Source organism: Amia ocellicauda, chromosome 13, assembly GCF_036373705.1.
Source record: "Amia ocellicauda isolate fAmiCal2 chromosome 13, fAmiCal2.hap1, whole genome shotgun sequence".
In the NCBI taxonomy this organism is placed as follows: Eukaryota; Metazoa; Chordata; class Actinopteri; order Amiiformes; family Amiidae; genus Amia; species Amia ocellicauda.
The window spans coordinates 16,494,058-16,517,817 of record NC_089862.1 but is presented as its reverse complement, the minus strand read 5'-3'; positions in this window follow the sequence as shown (position 1 = coordinate 16,517,817).

Genomic DNA, 23,760 nt, shown 5'->3' with positions numbered 1-23,760 from the left:
AGGCACCTACCCCGCTAGTATTTGCATAGAATTCTTGCTCTGTGTATCGAAAATAAACAAACATTCACTTACCTGCTTGTCTTTGTCTTTGGTGGTTGTCTGAACCTGGATGTGAGATCCGGGTGTGAACCTGGGTGGGGAGCTGGAGGGTGTGAGAGGTTTCCCTCCTCACTAAAAGAAAGGGGTGGTATAGTCGGGAGGGAAGTGTCATTGTCACAATTCAAATAACTAAACATTAGAAACAGTTTTATGTTACTATATATATAACAAGAACACTATATATTTTACATTATTCATTCTGTGTATTCTCATTCTGATCTTCAGATTCCATGGTGTTATGTAATTTCCCCCAGGTAAGTGTAATACGTATTTATTTTCAATACAAGAATAGAATAATATTTGTTTAAACATGTCTTTGAAGATATGATTGCAGAATTTAGTGAAGGCAGCATTTGTACTGTACCTGCTTCCATGACACACATAATTGTATAAATATGGACTAGAATGATCATTTGCAGATCGGTGGAGTCTCCGATTTTCATGCAGGAACTTTTGCAAAGGAAATCATTGTGGAGCCATTCTTCCAGATCCTTAATTCCTGGTCTGTGAAGCTGATTTTCATGCCCCACACTTGTTTTCCTCCATTCGTGAGTTGAATGGCCTAGTTTTCCACAGGAAAAGCAAGATAAAGAGAAAACGGTGCTCGTTTGCCACATGGTTTGTATTAAAGAGAGTGGAGGACTCCTGAACTGCTGAGTCACAATCTCCCCAGTTATTTCCAAACGACATCTCCTGCCAAAAAAAGTGCCAGGCTACATTGCTGTATGATGCCTATAGCCCTTTTTTACCCTTTACTGCCAGAGTGAATTGTTTTATATCCCAAAGCAACTGTATTAGATGGAACCTGTCTGCTAAAACACTGTAGTCTTTGAAATGGTTATTTGCATGGATGTGTTCCTTCCCTGCCCTGGGCACTTTTGTAGTCAACAGTGCACTGCTTAAATTCCTACTTAACAGTCTCAACACGAGCAGTTCTGTCAATTCCTTTGCAAAATAAATTCCAAAAAGGCAGGGTAGTACGTGGGCAGATGATTGATAATATTATTGTTTAATCTGAGAGAGGTTTGTGATTCTGTTTGTTTTCAGTACATGAAATTCACTCCATGTTTCAGAGACTCAAATGTTAAGAAAGGTGTAGTGTGAATCTTTGCATTTACCTTGAATACCATTAATTTCTACTTTCCTAAAAAAAGCTATTTTATTTTAAAATAAACTGCTGACAATATGTCCTCACAATACACACAACACTCTCTACCAAACACAGTTAATACACCACCCACACCTCTGAGACGTGGGGCATTTGGCTCTGGGCAGATGTGTATTACCATTTGTGGCTTGGAATCCACAGGAAGAGTAACATGGACTTCAGAGACCTAAGCTCCCAAAAGCTGGCTAATCTAGCATTTTCTATTAAATGATTTCTATCTATCTAGGAAAGATCCAGGTTTTGAAAGGCTTCCAAAAAATCATTTCTTGCTATTGTGATTCACAGCTTCCACCTTACAATCACTTAATTGTTTCCAGATGTTTGTGTTCTGGTGTTGTCGTCATATAGCACTACAGCCTGCCTACACATGTGCTGTCCAGCCTTGTTCAGTTGCCCAACTGTCAGTCATGCATGTAAGATTAAGTGACACAACCCAATACACAAATACAAAAGAGGGGCTTGAATTTATTAGGGCATCATCCACAATTTACATCTTGAACTTCCTAAATAGACAAGCAAAGCAAGGACCACTCTGGATACCAGCTGATCTTCAGAGTATTGTATTACATCAATGTAATAGTGTGTGGAAACCTGTCCCTGAAGTGTGTTTTTTTAAGTGTTTTTGTTTCCTTGTACTTAAAACCAGTTTCCAAATAGAATGGCTCTGGCAGTTGAGCTTCATTGTATAAAGTAGAAACATACATAAACTTCAAATGTTTCCATGAAACGGTGTGGATGAGCTTTCATACATTTGTCATCACTAGCTTTAGGACACTGTTTATTCCTCACAGAAAGGGCTAGTACTGATTGGAGAGTTCAAGGCTGAATATGTAATTATCTTCCAATACAAAATTCAAATGCCATGTTGATGAGGATTTCTTTTTTATCTTAAACTACCAAATGTGACATTTGGCATTTTACATTTTTCCTATGGGTTTGAGATTCTTCTCAAACAATCTGAAATATATTTGTGTAGCCTGTGCAGCTTTTAAATGTATTTTTAATATTATAAAATCTTCACAGCTTGTGAGATACAACATTAAAACAAAAACTCCCTGATGCAGACTTCAAAGCCTTCTCCAAATTCTACCAAATCAGCTCAAGTGGAGACATGACATATTGTTTATCTCTACAGTAAGAATTAGAATGTGGTTTTAAAAAAGTGCTTAGTTCACAAACAAATGTATTATTTATGCTGGAAGTCTTAAATTACTTATCAAAATACGTTGTTAATTATGTGCACCATGTTGTAGCTTTGCCATCAGCTTATCAGACATGCAGCACTGTGCATGTTAAAATAATGAAGCTGAGAGGCCAAGCTGAGAGCAATCTAGCTCTTCTGTACAAATTTAAATTCATTATGATTTGTGATAAACAATTGAACTACCAGCTTCATGTAGGTACTCTTAGGAATATAACAAAGGGGTGCAGACTTTCTATAGGCACTGTAGTTAAAAAAGCAGAAAAGCTAACGCTAAAAGAAATCATACATTCGATTTTTCTTTTTTTCATGTATATGGGCCTACCTTACACCCAAACATTATTGTGCTCGCCAACAACAAATTCCCACATTTGTCACTTGATAGTGGATTTCTATTTTCTCGTTTATGATCTACTCAGTGGAAAGCCTCCTTGAAATAGTGAGGTTGAAATATACTTGACAAACCTCAGCCTCAGTCTTTGTTATTTAATAAATGTATTCCCAACATTGATTGTGATTTAAAGACAATCACGTATATGTGGTAAAATTTCAGTGCTCCCAGATGAAGTCAGGTGCCTGACACTACAGGTGACAATGCAATATCAGGCTGGAGAAAGCCATACTACACACATATTTAAAACAATATACTTTCTCTTTTGAGCTGGGGTGGGACATTATTCTGAGACACTAAATGTTCTTGATAATCATTTGAGGCTTTGACCCTGGTTTTATCTCACTAAAGCCAAGTGCACACCATATGTGACAGATGTGCTCATACTTGATGAGCTGAAGAGGTGTAAATGCAATCAATTCTTTTTTAATCGACTATAAAATGCAAATGTGTTCCACTTTGATACTCACAAGATCCATTGTCAAGCCAACCGAAGCGTTACACAATGCCAATTAAAGATGGTTGCATATTTTAAAGCAGACCTATGAATGGTTCCCAAAATTAAATATATTATTTATTTTTTAATCTAAACTTAAAGTTTCAGTGGATTTTCAAATGAGTTGTGGTATTGCTCAAGATGGTGTCACCAGATTACTATTACCACAGAATTCATATTAGATTAGGCCATTTAATCAGAGAGACCTAGGTTAATTTTGCATTAAAATGAATTCAAAAGAATTTAATTGGATTGAACTGAATCCACCAAATGTATGTTTATTTAACATGAAAAGTACCCTACTGAAAGCATTACATACTCATTATTATCTGCTTTTTTGAGAAATGGCATGTTTTGATATAGCCTACTCTCTGAAATAACATCTTGTTTAATAACTGTTTTTTTGTTTGTTTTTTACGATGATCTGTGCTCACATTTTTTGAGATTGTGTGACTTTTCCTGCATCAATTTGAATATTGAGTTTACGCTTTGTACAGGTTGTTAATCTTCATTTAAAGAACTACAAAATTACATAAGATAAACAATCTATTAAAGTCATTCGAGCTTGTTCAGGATATTCCTCATAAAACAGATAATATCACCTGTGGAAAGTCAGATCTCACTCACAAGCTGCAACACCTGGTAACTTTCTGTAGTTAGGTTGATAGATACCTTCTTCATCATTATGATTCTAATATTTTTTTGAGAACCTTGTAACCACAGACTATTTTTTAAGATATTTTAAGATTCAGGCAGTCAAGCAAAAATCACAAATAAAGCTAACATAAAAGGTACTCAAGTTAAATTAAATTAAAATGTAGTAACAAAAATGTTTAAATAACAGCAAACCCAAATTCAGCATGTTCTTTCTTGTCCTACAGTCCCTGCCATGGAGAATTAATGTTGAATGCTATATGGAGAAGTTTAACAACAGGAAATAAAACCAATTTTATTCTCACTGGCTTGATATTTATTAAACACCCTTCATCCCTTTATTAACACTTGATGTATTACAATCAATAACTGTAACTGTAATTTTCATTCTTTCATTACCATTAGTCCTATGCCCCGCATCGTCTTAAATAGTAAACATTTAAATCAGAGCTTACGTGTAAAGTCAAATGATTTGAATATCAGAGGACCTGCTGTTTGATGTATTGCCAGCTGTGTTTGCAGAACGTAGATGCAAGCCTTCTTCCTCCCTGTCATGATGACAGATAGGCACTTTGCTCTATTACCAGGCACACTTATCTAACAAAACAGTGTCAGGAAGAAAGTCAAATCAAATACCAAACAAAAACAAGGGCCAGGCTGAATTACACATGGCCAGAATACAGCAGCACCTGTCCATCAGTTTTAATGCTTTTTCCTTTTGAAAGGAAACCCTGCTGAGAAATAACAGACTTCAGCATTGCACCGTGTGGGGATTTTGTTGTCCAATAAACAAAGAAAAAGAAAAAGAAGAAACTCAACACTGAAAGAGTATATACCAATAGAGATATAGATGGATGGATGGATGTGTATTTCGAGATTTGAATTACAAAATAACAAACAAACTTTATTATGATATTAATTTTATAAATATTTAATAATATTAATGAGTAGTATGAATCTGTAATTATTTCCTGCTTTGTATATCAATTAAAGTGATTTAAAGTAATGGAGATACAGAAACTTGAGAAGGTCTCTCTGATATACCATTTCAAAGCACATTAATCATGTTATCTGAATATGACTGTAATAAAACCGCAATGTGCGCCTTGCTGAATTTTTGTCTATGAGTTTTCAGTGACAAAACAAAAGTATCTGCTTATCATAAAAAAGCTTCACGGGTCACTTCAACCGTATTGAAATTTGGCTGTATAATAATGTATTTTTATAATTATTCATAATAATAATAAATGTATGTATTTATTGTATTAGTTGAATACAAGTTTTAATAATTATTGAAACATTATTGATATGAAATTACGGTTGAAATCTAGACTGGGAATTAAAACGTGCCAATGTTTGTTTGTTTTTATTCCACTATCTGACCCAAAATGAAGTGATTAAATAAGTATTGATAATATTGCCAATATATTTACTGTGGCTGCAGATGTATTATAATGTATTTATTTAATGTAATTGTTAAAATATTTCTTAAGACTCACTCACATATCATATATGCAAGATGAAACTACAGCAAAAATAAAGTTAAACTTAAAACATCTATAATTTCCTCAAACATAACTAGGAGAACAGCTTTGGAGAGAGAGGAAAGACCAATGGTAGTCTTTCATGGTTTAAAAAAACATGCAGACTGGACTTTTCTTTTATAGAGTGAAATGAATGTCCCCTTGAGACTACACATCAACATCACAGAGACATTAATTTCAGAACCAGGCTCTGGGTAATAAAATCATCTGTGGGTCAACATACACAAACGTCGGTCTAATAGATTTCCACCATGAGGCTTGAATTCAGTCCGTATATTTAAAGTAAAACATTTGATGTGATGGTGCTTTGGTATAAGAAAGATTTAGAGAGCAAGGACTGAGCCAACATTTAGCAGGCAGCAATACAGCACAGACTGTAAAAGGCCCAGTTTGGGGAGGTGCCAGTTTTTGATTATCAGTCTTATTCAGTATGGCAAAACTCTTTCTACAGAGGTACAATCCTGACTGAATACAGGTTTAAATACATTGTTTTTACTACAGCTGTTATTTATGTATGTATTTATGTATTACAGAGTACTTTTGTGTGAGATCATTTCTCAGGCATTAAACTTTTTATTTGCAACAGCTGTGTGACCAAAAAAATGCATCTTTCATTGGTTTGCCTGCAATTTAGTCTAATTTCAATACTGAATCAAATTTGATGCCAGTACCAAATTGTAGATGTCTCACTTGATGTCAGTTTCCTGTTTTTCGTTATTTTTCGTGTTATCAAGCATGGTCTTTGGAAGAGGGTCAAAGTTTGGATTTTAGGATTTTGGATTACAGGGTTTAATTCTCCTCTCCATCCATCCATCTCCAAGTGTTTGCACATGTGGTGGCATGGAGTTACTCTGAGAAGATCTGGATCCTCTTCAATTCTCCATATCAGTGAACTGACCTGCACATTATGGTACTTAAAATTTCACACAACCTCAGACCACGACCAGAGCAATATAGAAACCAAAGCAACACAGAAAGCAACGCACTACATATGCAGTTTACAGATCCACCTTGTATACTGTGATGCACCAGCATGTATGTTGATATGCAATTGCTCAGCATCCTGTGGTTTGTATAAAATTGCACTTAACCTTCATGTTACATCCAGGGTGGTTCAATACTGATGATTAAAGCGCACTGAAATTGGATTCATGAATACATGCAAACAAATGGCAATATAATTTTCAAGGGGTTGGTTAAGAATGCAGGACATTTATTCTTGGCCTTGAATTAGGATGTGGATGGATGTGACAAAGCGTTAAGCTGAAATCTGTAGCTGCCAATTTCTGTCTGTGAATCGTTCAGTGACTCAACACTCAGCTCAACATGAAGGAACACAGACCTGGACTAGTCACAGACAGAGCTCCATCTTTGCAAAAATGTACCATCCTTCATGTTGCCAGAACCCTAAATATTCCTTGTGCCACTCCATAATGGGAAAGAGACAGTCAGAAGACAATTATTTTAAGCATTACACCCCTCAATGAAGAGTAAAACTGTGATATTCTTGATTAGTTGCTTTGGCCTCAATCATCATCTTCACTGTGGTGTTGAAGAGTGGTGTGGCTTTAACTTTATTTATCTTTATTTCTCCACACAATGTCCTAACCAGTTCAACTGCAAAACTCAAAAACGTCTCCTCAATGGCTTGAAACATCTTGGCCTGTGCAGACTATTAGCACCCCTCTAATTTGAGGCTGTTCAGAGATAGACAAGATACTGTTTATTATAATGACACTTGCTGAAGCATGTTGACGCTGTTTAAGGTTATGTGCATTGTTGCTTTGGCTAAATAACAGTGTGCATAGCAGTGCTGTAGTCGAGACCACCATATCCAAGTCTGAGTCAAGACTGAGTCCTCAAGGGTCCGAGTCGAGACCTCGAGAACAAGCCAATATGTGAATAGTATAATTGAGAATAATTACTACTTCGATTATTAATAATAGTAAGAAACATCACCACTACATAATACTAAATTAAAAATCCACATCCTTATTCCACATTATTTATATTTGATCAGATAGATACAGTACTGTGCAAAAGTTTTAGGCAGGTGTGAAAAAATGCTGTGAAGTAAGAATGCTTTCACAAATAGACATGTTGATAGATTATATTTATAAATTAACTAAATGGAAAGTGAGTGAACAGAAGAAAAATCAAAATCAAATCCATATTTTCTGTGACCACCCTTTGCCTTCAAAACAGCATTACATTCCAAAAAGACAGCAGCATTATAAGCACCTACATTATGTGTGTTTTGTATATGGACAAATTGCAATAGCAAGCAGTTCTTAATACTGTCAAATACTGGCTCCAATATTGACATTAAATACTGACCCATGTTTGCATTAATAGTACAGTACTTTCCACCCATATAAGGTGTAATACAGAACTTCAGTTATTTAATACAGATCTCTACCCTGCAGCATCAAGGCTGGTCAAAAGTAGTCAAAACTGAACATTAGAGGCAATACAAAGGAAATAGAACAGCATAACATACATTTGCACCGTGTTTAAAGTGTTTTCATGTTATATAACTTGTTAATTGTGAAATAAGACGTTTTATTAAATGTTCTGATATTAGGCAGTGGGGTGGGGGGCGGTTTCCTGACAGTCTCTCGATGTAGGGGGTGGGACAGACATATTGGCTAATTGTTTCCCTTGTTTCATTTTCATGAGTATAGCAATTGTATGTATATTCAATGAATGTGTGCGGCTGGTGGAGTGACGTCAGAGCTCTTTCTGGGGGACTGTAATGATAAAATATAGGGCACTTGCACAAACTCTGAAGGCCTACACCGGGTAAAGGTATTTCCGGTGAGGACTGGTGGGAATTTTCTCTCTCCCTTTGTCATTAAAAGAAAAAACGTCCTGACAGGGTATAGTATTACCCCAATGGGCTATGATGATGGCAAATACAACAAGTGCGAGCAGAGTGTAACAGTAAAAACGTAATATTTTTAAGTGTTTTTTATTGGATTTTATTTTGCCCTCCCTGTTTTTTAACAGTATGCATTCCACTCTACTTTAACCGCTGAGTTACCATTTATTTTTTGTATTTTGCTGCGAACCAACAAAATATATACATGACCCATAAGCACATACAACCCAGTACAAATGGCATTATGTGGATACTATGGGATGCTAGTGGTAATGGTTTATGGAAGAAAATATTGTATTAATAGTAATAATTACTATTAATAATTATTAATATATGTATTATTCATCAGATGTGCAATGTACTTTGCTTAGTCAATGATAACTATATTGTTATTCAGTGTAGCTATGAATTTCACGTTTACAACTGAACAACCGAATGAAGCCTAATGATTTCATTAAAGCGTGATCTAGACACGGAATTCGAGGAGAGCTGGGAAACTTTAACCAAATGAAATGGAGCAGGAACATAACTCTACTATGGCTGTTATTCTTTATTTTCTAGTTCAAAGCACGTGTTTTTTATTGTGAGATGCTGAGTTTTCATAGCGCAGTGTCTGTCTCTATATGGTACAAAGCCGCACTAAAATCTTGTCTGCACTGGTGTACTAATGTTGGCTTGTCACTGTTCTTGAAAAAAGAAAACCAAGCTCAAATGCTCATTATATTTACAAACAAGAAGGCACTCTGCTGTGCACTGTTTTGTGTACAAATTAGTCACCAGCATCTTTTTTTTTTTTTCACAAATCCGAATGATGTGATAATAACCTTTCTGAGGCAAGGCATGTGGCTGCACATTTCAGAGATGTGTCATTTGTGTGTCACATTAATTTCTACACAAAGCCAAACCAACCAGAAAACAATGGCTTGGAATCTGAGCCCTTGATTAGAATGAATTGTGCTTTGAAGACTAGTATATAGGAAGGCTATATTTGGCAACAGAGGTCATACAGCTACAGGTGCAGATAAGAGCTGCTGGTCTTGTGCTCTGATGGGAGTCTACACTGTGCAAAGACTACGATATCTTCATACCTGCTGGATTGCACAACATCCTGCTTGTAATAAAGAGGAAGTCTTCTGTTAGCGTCTTTGCAGTCAATGTTTTTACACAAACAAACACATGCATAGTCCTTACTAGCCACTGAGGGTCTCCATTTCCTGTAGGTTAGGTTGCCCCAATCTGATGAGAACCGTTACACTTTGAATTGTTCCATGTGGTCAGAAAAGCAGAAGGGATAAAGGTAGACTTTGCCTACTTGCAATTTGGGGGCCACTGCATTATACTGTGATGCATCTTGTGTTGTGGGGCAGTTTGTAATCTTTTTAGGATCTTGTAAATGTATGAGGTCCTATAAATACGTGACCTTTACAGGTCGTTGTACTGAGTATAACTTGTCAGCTTCATTTGCTGATTTCTTTTAGCCTTAATCATAAGATGTTCTTTGTGGGTTGTAACGTTTCTAATATGCTTTTACACTGGTCTTTTATAACATTTCAAGCTTCCTTGAGATTGTATGTACAATAAAGAAGCATTTAATTAAATAAGAACTGATTGGATAATATCCTTCATATTGCCAATGTTACTGAAACACAGTAATTACCACATTTTATAGTGCAATGTTCTCTCAAAGGAAAGTGTCAGTTATGATAATTATTTTAATTTATGAAAAGCAATAATGCATACAATACTGACAGCCAGGTCTTTCTCCTACACAGTATGTATGCTGATTTACTATATTGGGTAAATTGAGTTTCCTACTTATCACAACCTCTGGCAATAAATTAAACAGTCTTAGGGTACAGATTTGTAATTTGTGATTAGGTCAAAGTTTTGATTTGGTCTAGGCCTTAGTCCACTATGAATGTGTGTTTGGTGGTCATCCATATCTATAAAAATAGTGGAATGTTTCTAGTTTATTGAGAACTATTTATTTAACTAAACCAATCGCTAAATTACTGTGTAAAATGAAGGGTTTGAATAGTTTTTACTACAACTGCACCTACACATATATATTGTTGTACCTTTGACTATATTTCATATTGATTATCATTGAATAATCATGCTTGTTGAGTAATCACTGAGCTTATTTCTGGCAGCTTCAGTTTTTCACAGTATATATGATGCTGCATGTACACAAACAACACGTTAACATTATCAGATTCACAGGAAATAGTTATCGTATCTCCACATGCTCTTTATCTTAACCCTTTCTCTCTCACAAATGTCTGACATAAAAGAGAAGGCCCCCCACTGCCCTCAGAAACAGCAGCTGCCTCTGAGTGAAGAACTGTAGCGCTCCAGGGCCATTAGTCACTATTGTTAGCTGCTACCTGGCAACATCAGGAGTCTGTTGATAAGGCAGATTGGCTTAAACACAGACTGTCAGTGGTCTCATTTCTGAGGGAACCTAACAATTCAACCCTCTTTTGTCCTTGAAGAAGCAAAATCCCGGGATTAGGAGTCACTCTTTGCTACTCGAGCATTGCTAACCAATTTTACATGGTTAGCCAATTCATTGCTTTTTAATGCAGGCATTGCCACGATATTTGCCACCCAAAATACATCCCCCTTCCTGGTTCTGCAATATGCATGTAGATTGCCTGGCTGCTAGGATCTCAGTTTTTGGCACTCTGAAGCTTTTGCCTCACAGAACAACAGAACATTGTAACAGTCCATGATTTATCTCCCTATCTACATGATATGTGGCTAAAAAACAGATTCAGACTTGGATTCATCTAAAATTATATATATTTATATACGGTCCCTTTTCAGGAACAAAGGTGACAGTGGTGATCCTGAAATGGAAGAAACCAGTTTAGTACCTATTCATAATATATACATATACTGTATACTGTATATGTACTCAAGTTAAGATTCACTAGAAGATAATAAACACACTTCAGAGACTTTTCAGTGTCTTTCTACAAAAATATATCCACAGGTATTGTTGCTGTGGCCGAGCTGACTGCAGTACTGGGTGTTCTGCATTGGTATTGGGTGTCATCTGCAGATAGTGGTGCAGATTGAACAGTGGATCTTATAAACCCATTAGTAAAGACATCAACATCTAGAACAATGGAACTTAAAAATGATGAGATTATATTATATCTGGCATAAGTAATACCACAGCCAAATATTATATACAAATATAGCAATGTTGAGATATTGTATCTGTTCTCAAAACAACTGGTGATATTTCTGAAGTAGTCTAAAGACACATTTGATGTACTGGGGTATTGAAAGTCTGAAGTCCTCTATAATTTAAACTATAACCCTTCTTTCTGTCGAATGCAGAGAGCATAATTCATACATTTTGCATCCTAGATTGTTGCAATGTATTCTTGGCTGCTTTAGCTGATAATGCCTTATCTTGATTGTTACATGCCCAAAATGCAACTGATAGACTTTTTATAGATCAAAGGAATTTCAACCAACACACAAGTTCTCTGTGTACTATAATGGCTCAGAGGATTTAATTTCCAAGGCCTGAAGATTCAATTTTACACCCTGTCTTTTGAGTTTTAAAGCTGTAAATGATGCTCATCTGTGCATGGTTCATTTCAAACTGCTGACACTGCTTTTCATTCTTTCTTTCTTTCTTTTTTTTTCGGTTAAGGTTAAAACACTGTCATTTCCCAGGGATAGACTATATACTGTAGATCAAAATATTGTCTTTAACCAATGATGACAATTTCCTCAAAGAAAGGTTAAATACAAGCTTTCATGCAAAATGTAATCCAATATCTTTTCAATTTAAAAGTTTAAACCAATTGATACTATCCAAGATTTTGATGGTTGTAAAATAAACCAATATCAATAATTAGCAGGTAACCTAAAGTACTGTATAAAAGTGTAATCCTCGACTCTGGTTGTCGAGGTCATATAGTTTTCCTTCCACCTGAGCTTTAATTAAATTAAATTAAAAGTAATTGAACTAATTATCCACTTGAACCATTTTAATCTTTTTCCAGGTCTAAAGTGGGTAATTACTATAGAGACCAATAAATACTATAGGACTGTGGCCCTTGAGGACTGGGGCATATTGTGAAATAATAGCTAAGGCGTTTAAAATAAAATCTGCATAATTATTAGTATCAGATTGAAATGTGTATTTTTAATCATAAAATTGTGAATCAGACATTCACTTTAAAACAGAAAACAGGAATCTGATGCAGAGAGGGCTTGTGTTGTATCTTTTGAAACCACAGATGCCATATTGCAATACAATACATTTAAACATTTTAATGCCCTGTTGACTTAAAAACAAAACAAAAACTATGATTGTACAAAAATAATACATACATAACACAGAAAAATAATATATACACAGACACACCCATGTGGGTCACAATTTAAAATAATGTGTTGTGATTCCTTGTGAATGAATATATGAACACCACAGGGTTAACACTTCATCTAATTTCCCATGCTAATAATATGTATAACTGGGTTAGGGTTAGGTTTAGGTTCAGGGTTCATGTGCTCAACATCAGAACTCAGATGAGGTGCATGAGGTATTGATGTTTTAATCCTGTGGTTTGCATATGTTAATTCATGAGTAATCAAACCACCTTATTTTGAAGTGTATAATTGCATATAAACATGAGTAACTCTTTATATACATATAATTGTGTGTGATTCATAGAATCTTTTTACTTCTCACTGCTTTATTTTCACATTGTAACGTACAGGGCTTTCTTTCAAGAGAAGTATCTGCACTTGCTGACTGGAGTGCAGAATTGTGGTTTAAATTGCCATTAAATCAAATTGCAAAAAACAATTGAAAAATAAAATGTTTTACTTTGTTGTGATTTCTTAATTAATTTTCATAAAGCCTAATACAATCACACAAAGGAACGTATTTCCTAACATGGTTCACTGGGCAATAAAATGAAAGTGTTTGTGTAGCCTTTATCAGGCTAAAACACTCACACACAGGCTGCATTCATGGCTAAATGAGGACTGGCGCAACAAAGGGCCAATTTAAACAAACAAAGACGACACTGGCCTTGTGCCTTTTCTGGTTAACAAAAAAAAAAAAAAAAAAAAAAAAAAACAGAATTACATACTTTTCTAAATAATTATGCTATCCAACATACAATTGTATTCATCACCTGTAGATTTGTTTTCCATTTTGAGTCCAAATGTGTGTTTATTTATTTATTTATTAATACATTTATTGAAGTTTAAACTTATTAAAAATATCAGGAAATTGTTTATAATTGTAATGAAAATGGAAGAATAAACAACATATAGATACTGTTTGTTTTTTAGCACGTATGGGTAGAGAAACTACACAGCCTTGTCACAGGGTCTTAGCAGAATTTGAAAAACATCAAATAACAGAAATCGGCTTATTCCTTACAGCACAGACATATTGCAATAGCTTATCTGAGGGAGCATAGCTTATTGTTTTGACATGTGTTTTGTCAGCTGCAACCAATATTTGCAGTCTTTAAACATAAACTGTGAAATCAGTATTGGCTATGTGTAATGTTAATTTTGAGGGGAAATATTTCATCGGCTCAAATCCAGGTTGCACTGTTTCTGCTGCTGCATTCTGTTGAATTCAGTTGTAAGCAAAAAAATAATTATAATTTAATGAAACATTTGATCAGTAACACATTTTATTATAATAATTTGTTTAGTCCTGCAACTTCAAGTACAATAATTTCAACCATTCCTTTTCCAGTTTTATTGAACTTTTTTTTTTTTTTTCTTTTACCCCGCAACATTTAAAAGAGGCACAGATGCTGCTTGGAGGAAAAAAAATCAAAGGCTTCCCTTGGCATCTTCTCATGCCTTCATTCATTAAAATCATATAAATTAAACATGAATCTACCAATGCACTGCTGACTCATGAAGGGAAATCCAGACGTTACTTGACAAACCAGATTGTTAGTACTTTATATAGAATCAATATGAAATGTTGCCAATAAATCCACAAAAGCATTTGAAGGACACTAATGTAAATTAGTCTTCAAAAATATCAAATTTGATCAATAAAAGATCCTAAAAGGCAGAACATGCTCTTTTTACTGAAGTGATCTAGATACATACAATTTCAGAATGCATTTTACATGAAAAATAAATAACTCATAAAGATAGATTTACTCATGTGTGACTTGCATGAGAGCAGAATGAGGCAAGTCAGTCATGTGAAACCATAGGGCAGACACTGTGTTTAGACATTATCATCTTAATTATGACCTCAGTGTTGCATTTAGTGTGATAAACAACAGGTGTGTTCACACATATCTGTGGCAAGCAAGCCAACAACAGCAGCAGGGCCAAACCAGTGTTCAGACATCAATGTTTTAAAGATCATAGGCGGACTGGCCATCGGGCAAATTCATTGCACACACCACACTTTGGCAAGCCCCCCACCTCGGGCTGCACTTTTTTGGGACCCAGACTTCACCAGCCGTCGCTCCCCAGGGTAAAAGTCCAGAGCCATTTTTTTGGTCCCAGCCCATCCCTGATTAAGATAATTAAATTTCCTGCAGTGCCGATTTATATGTCACCAAGCTTTTATCTAATCTAGCAGTTTTGTTTGCCTTTCTTCTATTACTTCTTACATGGAGGTGACAAAACAGGAGACACTAAAATAATCCCATGACTGGCTTTATACATTCTTTTCATTATAGCTAAGGGACTCAAAACTCCAGTCCCCAAGGAGTCCCAGTGACAGTGGAGCACCAGCAATAGGTCACGGTCACAGTCCAGGTCCTGGGTGGGTGTCATGATAACTCATCACTTTGTCAGTCTCTCAGCTGCTCCCTTCTTTCCCTGACAGGCTCCAGCCACACTAAACTTGTGAACTCCACCCTAAACCAGCCAAGGTCAACCCCCTTCAGTTAGGCAAACTACTGATGGAATCCAGTATTTACATAAAATGACTAAATCATTAACAAATTAAATGCTTTGAAATAAGGAGCAGGGTCTTTTAAATTCAGAATTGCATGTTACGGTCAGTCTTTTATTTAACCCTTCATTTGCTAAACCCCCAATCACAATCACCCTTCACAGAAAAGAATGAAAGGAATTATGAAAGTTTAAACTAAACTCCTGGTAAGCGTGCACTGTCAAACCATCCTCTTCTTTTCACACTGCAACCCCTCAATGCAAGAACACCCTGCTTACTCTGAAAATGCTGCAACCTCACAAGAGTCCTAAAAGTAACAGACTCTACCATTGTTTGGTAAACCAATTTCAACCAATAAGTGCATCAAAAATGTCATTATGTGATGCATATTTCTATGTTTTAACTAAACGAAATAAAACTATTAACCTTATTGTTTGTGTATCTTTTACCTTGTCACCTCTCTTTCTCCCTTGACAGCTTTGTTGTGTAACAGGTGGAAGGAGTGGAGGGATATAGGGTTGCCAACACAGAAAACACAGGATTTTACAGGCAGAGACTGAAGCCACAGAAGTGGGAAGCTGTGGAGCACTCTTTTATGATAGCAGTCAGTTTCCAGTTTGTACTTCGGCTGGCAGAGAATGCACTGGACACTGATGTGACTCAACAAACGCTCTCCTCAACAAGTATAACATTATGGAAGAGACCGCCAGGAAATTGTAAAAAGCTATAGAGACTGTACGAACCCTGAATTTAGCCTGAGCAGTATGTTATAGAATCATCACGCATGAACAATATCTCCATGTGCTGTGAGCCAATGTGATCATCTGGGTGAAGAAAGATATGCCTACCAGCAGGCAGGAGGCAGCAGACCTGTCTGAACACTACCAGAAGGCTTTAAGGGAACTAACCTGGACTAATAACATGATTGGACTGACACAAGGAGTCACAATGACCCTTTCATTCCCTAAACACTTAATTATTTACAGCCTACCCCCTCCATATGTGCAGCCTTATTGATTAACTACTAAACAAATAATATGGCAGTCATGCATGCTTCTGTTGTTTTTCATATTTTTTGCATTCAGGAAATAGCATGCACAATGGGCTTCTTTTGTGAATGTGGCTTACTATAACATGTTCTATAACATTACCTATCTGTTTGGGTTCACTTAGCCTAGGATTAATCAAACTACTCTGAGGTTTGAGATGAATGTGGCCTACCAGGTTTGCTAGTCCTGGGCCTATATTTAAACCTCTCCCGGTAGGCTGTAGTAATCATGGGAAATTTATATAAAATCCCATGGGTCCCATAGGGGTTTGAGAGGGTTGGGCTTGGAGGCAATACCATGATTACCATACGGTTTGTACAGCAGGGCTAGTCAGGGCATATGGCTGAAAAAAGTACAATAACTCCTTTTAGTTGTAAAATGTATATTTGTTACTTTATGAAAACATCAGTTTTTATCCATGATTGAATGATCCCTTTATGTACACCACTAACTTGCCAACAGTATCGGGAGATCTCTGTATAGGTTTCTTATTATGTCTATGAATAAGGAATACATTCATAATAATTTATATTTAAAATGTAATGCAATTTTCTACTTAACATTATGTGTGTGTGCATGATTATTGTTTCTTTCGTTTGTTTCTTTTCAATAACAATCTATTACCTACAAAAATAGACATTTGGAAATGTTTACAGATTTAATTTAAATCCAATACAGTGTTTGTCTTCTCAATATGTTTTTGAACCAATGTAATATGGTGTTTTATTTTTTGATTATTTAGTAATGCTTGTCTTTGAACAGTTTCTTAAGACAAAAAGCAAGCCTGCACATAGAGGCTACAGCTACTACTGGTTTGCCAACATGGGGCCCTGACTTCTGTGTTACAAATACAAATAATGCCCTTTTGCAATACACCAATGGAACAGGCCGCATTTACTTTTGCAATGTAGGTAAAGTCTGGCCAATACAGTTTAGCAATTATGCAATTCATGACTTCTGAAATGTGATTTCAGTGACTGAAAACATAGTATATGCATGCAATATATATAAAGGCTATATACACACACACACACACATATATAATTTACAGTATTTATGTCTGAAACTACACAGTAACAAAGCTATTTAGGAGTATAGTTTTTCCGTCATTTTTAGATTAACATTTTATTTTGCAATACAAATTTTGTGGTATTTCTGAATGAATGCTTCCTTAGATAACATATCAGTGTCTGTACAAAATGTTCTGAGAAAACACTACAGTAGTGTATGTAATGGCTCTAGGTACCTTATGTACCATACATGCATAATTATCTAATCAAAAATAATGTTTCAATTCATTATACAGTGGTCCTGTTTTGTAATTTGGTAAACAGAAAATGTTTTGTTTCAACTTAATAAATGATTGAATCAAACATTACGATTACGATTTTATGTTTACAGTAATTAGTCGGTAAAACAGTGAATGCCATAAAAATTACTAATAACTGTTATAATACTTCAACCATGCTGTAAATCTAAATATATGCAATCTAGATATAGTTCCGACTTATTCATGTTTATTAGCCTTACAAAGGGTAGGATGCATAAGCATAATATTTAATTTGTTCTTTGTTCTTTATTTTTACAAGCAGACATTAATTTATACCATTGACTATGTTTGCTAGTCTGGACTTGTGCCATACTACATAGTTAAATAATACATGTTCATGAATGATGTTAGTGACACTCACTCCCAAAGGTTTTATGTTTTATTGCAGTAGCAGCTGATGCATTCCACCTTTTATTTGACATCAACTATGAAATGTATTTATACTGTTTTGTTATTTAGGCTCAGGACACGTTAAAACTATTCTGCATTGTGCTTTGTGTTGATAATGAACAACTCTTCAATAAAACAATGAGTCCAGCATCTGCCTGCATCTACAAATAATAATTTGCATTCATCTTCTTCATTGTATATCTATCATCATTCAAAAAGCTTATCCTCAAATGCAGTTTCCTTACTATCATTAATAACACACTTTCTCTACTTGTCAATTCCTGATTAATCTAGACTTTATCGGTTTTTATTTTTCAGCACTTTATTGAGACAGTTCTTTTTTTTTTTCCTCCCACCATCTGTTGACGCAATGCAAAGTGTCTGGTATATGGTCCAGCTGGCACTCACTATACATGACACTTTCAGATTCTCCAAATTTGCCAAAAAAAGGGGGGTGAGGAGGGGAAAGTTGCTGCCTCTATAGTCTGATAGTGCATCATGGCAGAGGAGCCTGTGAGAGCAATCAGGGATTGTGCCAAATGTTATCATTACACAGCTCCCTCCACCTCAGGCTTAAATGTTGTAATCACGCAAACAATAGGAAATGCAGATTACCTATCGCAAGGACAACAGCTGCACTTCTGTGTCAGGGCCTGTTTGCTAGGCAGACAATGCTAATGTGTAACCTCATCTTGATCAGTATAATTTATTTATAGAATGCAGCATCCTTTTCTGTGCACTCATTAAGGTTCCTTTAAAATAATGTACAGATCCGACCACTGAAACCCAATAGTCCTGCTGAGTATAACAGTTGCACTTTGCAGATCCCAGGAATATTTTAATACAATTAGGTTTTTTTAAAACATATATCTGTGCATTATTATAATAAGATTAGACTCTCGGCTTAAGATATGAGATCCAGACTCTATCTGGCACTCACTAAAATATGCTCACCAATATACTGTATATTGAAAATAATAAACAAACTAAATCTTGGGTTTGTACAAGTTAAGAGTCTTTTTGTGACTTTATCTCATATCTTATATGCACAGGATTTTTCTAATGCTTAAACTTCTATTAAGTTATAAAAATAGCTGTGTTTAGAATTTAAATTATACATTAAAATGTGTGCTCTATTGCATCTTATCCATTTATTTGTTTCAATTTTAAGTCACTTTGATATACTTTCAACTTGATATAAAAACAAGTATTATAATTATCCCATTCATAGACAGACACATTAGATACATTGATAGGAAGGTAGATATTTTTGATAAACATGCATACTCATATAGACTGTATTCAAAGCAAACATATCACTGAATTTATTATTTTTAAACTGATAATCACTTTTCAACCAGAAATTCATGTTAATTTATAAACTTACTTTGGATAGTGAAATTCTTGAAACGCAGAATGCCTATAAAATTACACAAACCAGCCTTAAGAAACTTTCAGCAGTGTGTTAGACACTCAATGCAGTAGTGTTGTCAGTAAAGAATATGTTTCATCTAAATAAGGAAATGCTGCTTGTACTTAGTGCTAAACTTACACTTTGTACATGTAATTTTGCTTCCCGATTTAGGTGTGATATTTCTTCTCAGAAGCTGGTGTGATCTACAGCCCTTCCCCCACCCAGAATCACCCTGACTGGCAGCTGGCTGTCTGCCCTATTATCTATGCCTGGTCCAGTCTGGCTAATTACAGCCACTGATTACTCAGCATCAGGCAGCACTGTCACCTGCCTTGAACGGACAGGATTGTACCATCTGTGCCACATGGCCAGGATATGGGAAGCTGGTGAAGGGTCATGGAGAGGGGCAAATACCCCGTAATGGGAGGTAAATGTCTCTTTATGGAATTGACAGCTGATAGCGTCATCGTGGTGTAAATATTCACAGCTGAAAGCTCTCCTAGGAAAAGGGTGGCATGGAAAGAGCCCCTGGCTACATAGCTTGTAAAAAGTAATTCTTGAGGGAGGAAAAAAGCAAATTATTCAATCAGTAAATCCTATAGTACTGTATATGAATACACATTGTATGGGAGATGGGAATATTTGTTTCTTTCTGCAGTTGAGAAATACAATAGGCACTAATGCCTGGTATAACATCCAAAGATTGTTTTTTATTACATATACCCCACTCCCCTCTATTATCATTATCATCAGCTTTTATCGATCCACTGCTGGATGAAGGCTTCCCCACTTGCTTCGATCAATATCTTCCTTTTTCAATTTCGCACCTGCAGTCTATTTCCATCTATTTATATACATTGAGGTAGTCAAATTAGGTGTTCCAAAAATGTTTTAATTTCATGTTTTCATAAGACAGTGTATATACATTTAAATAAGACTTCAATGCACATGTAACAAATGAAACAGCTCACTGGAGGTGGTGTTATCTTGCCTTCCCAATTATACTCTGAGTTTTCTCTTTTTGTAGACCCAAGCCACAGTCATCAATGGAATAGCAGCACTAAATGCAAATATATAACCTTATGTCACATCATCGTGAACTTATCTAGCTCCTCAATTGGAGGAACATCTGATATGCTTTTAAGATTCAAATCATAAAAATGGGAAGTAATTTGAATTAATCTCCTTTTGAAATTGAACTGGAATGGTTAGGTGCAGAGTTAATATGTCCCAGTACGTTTAAACTCTAATCCTGCCTCTTATTCCCTACATGTTATATTTCCTGCAAGAAGGGAGTAATGTGTTTGAACAATCCTCCTCCCGAGACATATTCCAGCATCAAAATACTTCCACTCCAGTGGAAAATATTCAGTTATTTCATTATGCGTTATGTGAGTTTTGACAGTTATCTAAAGTGTCACATCTTACTCACCAGACAATCTGGAAAATGTACACTACTTTTATGTACAGCATTCTGTGTATTGTAAAGTGCCCGTACATATGAGGTATGGAAAGTGCCTTTAGTGTTGTTGAATAAGGACTGGAGAAACCCTTCAAAAATCAGACCAAGTGTGTCAAAACAAGTATGAATAAAACTGTAGATGCACTGAAAACATAAAACTACACACAGTAAAATATAACTAACTAGCTAGAAAACTGATAGAGATATATTACATTTAATGTCCTGCTTTTATCACCTGCATTCATTGTTAATCTGGACATAGATAAAACCTGACTTCGATATATCTAATAACTGTAAAAATGGCTGATTCTATACATAAGAAGGTTAAATGAGTATTACAGAAAATAATGTAAGCACTAAGCATGACATTTGGTGACATATAGTATGAGTATGCCTTTTGAGGATTACCACAAATACATCCTTCTCTGTATAAATCCCATCTGAATGAAAAAGCTGTGGATATAATTTAAAGGAGGATTCCTATAACTATTCCTAATTACTTTGACACGTTGTACTGTTTATTACTTGTGCAATATTTTGTTTTTTGTTTTATTAATTTGTATGGAGGAAATGCACAAAGGTTACTAATAAATACATAAACAGTTAGATGTTACAAATATTTTTTTAATAATAGGTAAGCAAACTGATTGCCAAGACAAATAAGTTTTTGGTGTATATATGGTGCTATCAAATTATGCACTCCTGCAACTTACAAGTATTGTGATTTTAACATTGAAAATAGGCTATATTCATATATTTAAAGAAATATTATGTTGTATTTAATATTTTTCTATCATTCTATCATTACTTGAAATTATGTATGTTAATTACATTCCAAACAACCATTAAACAATGTTTCTAGGCTGTGCAATCATCCACTGTATTTTTCTTTGTTCTCTATTGAACATCCCCCACTCAGTCTACATTGGCTTCTAGTCAGAGAGAGCATTTGAAGATCCAATCCTTCATCTTAATGCAACACAAACAATATTAAAAAGATTTTATTTAAGGGGGAAAAATGTTTTTAATGTATTATTTATATCTATTTATATCCACAAAATAAGAGTTTTCTAAGCTTTTGAAGAGGGACTAATGAATATGCATTATCCACAAAAGACTGGTGTATTAACCATGGCATTTAGTACTAATGACAAAGTCCATTCAAAGACTGTGAAATAAACTATGAATGTGACACTACTATCAATGAGGCCTATATGTAGATTATAAATACATCTAGAATTATCCTAACTGTAATGGCTAAAAGCAATTGTAAGAGTGGTTGTCTGTTTTGAATGATGTAGCCAAAGCTGTATTCCCGGCATTCTCAGCCACCTAAACTCAGTGAACAACCATCAAGTGTTACGATTACACACGTCCACTGCTGCCCTAAATAAAAAACAAACATATACTTTATCCAAGTTTACCATTCATGTTTTCTAGTATTAGCATTATGAAGATTATAATATGCAACAATGTCCTAGATATTAAGCTAATATGAAATCATTATCCTGAGTAAAATACAAAATGCTACACAGAATTCAGAAAACAGTGCCAGACTCCTTTCAGGTAGCTAGCGGTCTGTGTCAGTCAATATTAATGAGGCTGATGAGCCTGTTTTTCTATAAACTTTGGCTAATAGACTTTTCTGTTTTGCTGTGTTATTGTTTTTAACACAGTAAGTTACTATGATATTTGATATTGTTCATCCAGTAATTACAAAGTATTAAAGACCTAGCCTATTTATCAAAATCTACCCTACTTTTTTAGAACATGTTACTAATCTAAGAATAACCCAAAATACCTTTAGACAGTGCATTGAGTACAAGTCATCTTGGAATAATAATAATAATAATAATAATAATAATAATAATAATAATAATAATAACATTCCAAGACATTAACTAATGAAGGGAAACCAGTTTTCCAGTTTTATACTTTATCTCTTTATCTCTGAGCATGAACAGGCAGATCTTCTGCCATTAGGGTGGTCTGTTCTGTTCAAACTGCCACTGGGAGTTTTTAATCTTTCCCCTAAACAAAACAAAGACAACATTTACTTCACTGACATATTAGCTACATTACCAGAAGGTATTATATCAGTTTGATTTTGAAATTCCAATCACAGAATTAATATTGGATATTCGTTTTGCTTTGATTAAAATGTGTCTTTTTGGCCCTTTTTAAATTAGCCATTTGTAACATCTTAATTGGCACAGATTCCTTAAACAAGTAGCCTAAGTAATAGACTACTGATTATCAGTTGACTTGGGCTTGCTAGCAGGAATGGTAATTTAATCAGTGCTGACTTACTGGGGTCACTCATTAGCAGGAGACATTGAAAAGCACATTGTTTTGTTATGCTGCTCTGCACATATTCAACCAGGTTAGCTTATTATTGTTATTATTATGATAAAGAAGAAGAACAAATATATATGTATATTATTAAAAATAATAATCATCTACAGTACTATTATGCATGCTATGCAGCTGGTAACGAATCAGTTAATTCCCGGCTTGTTGCTCTTTTTTCCCACGGCGCCACATATATGCGTCCTGTCCACGTGTGGAGCTACGTCAATACTATCAGGATGGAGAGCAAAAGTGGGGGGAGCACGGATCTAAGGGATGGGATGCGGGGGGGGGGGGTGGATATATTGAAACCCGACCGGTCTCTGCACAAACAGCCCCCCGCGCCTGCCATCTGCATGGAGGATCCTGCAAAAAACCGCAGCAGGCGAAAATACTCACCTTCCTGCTTA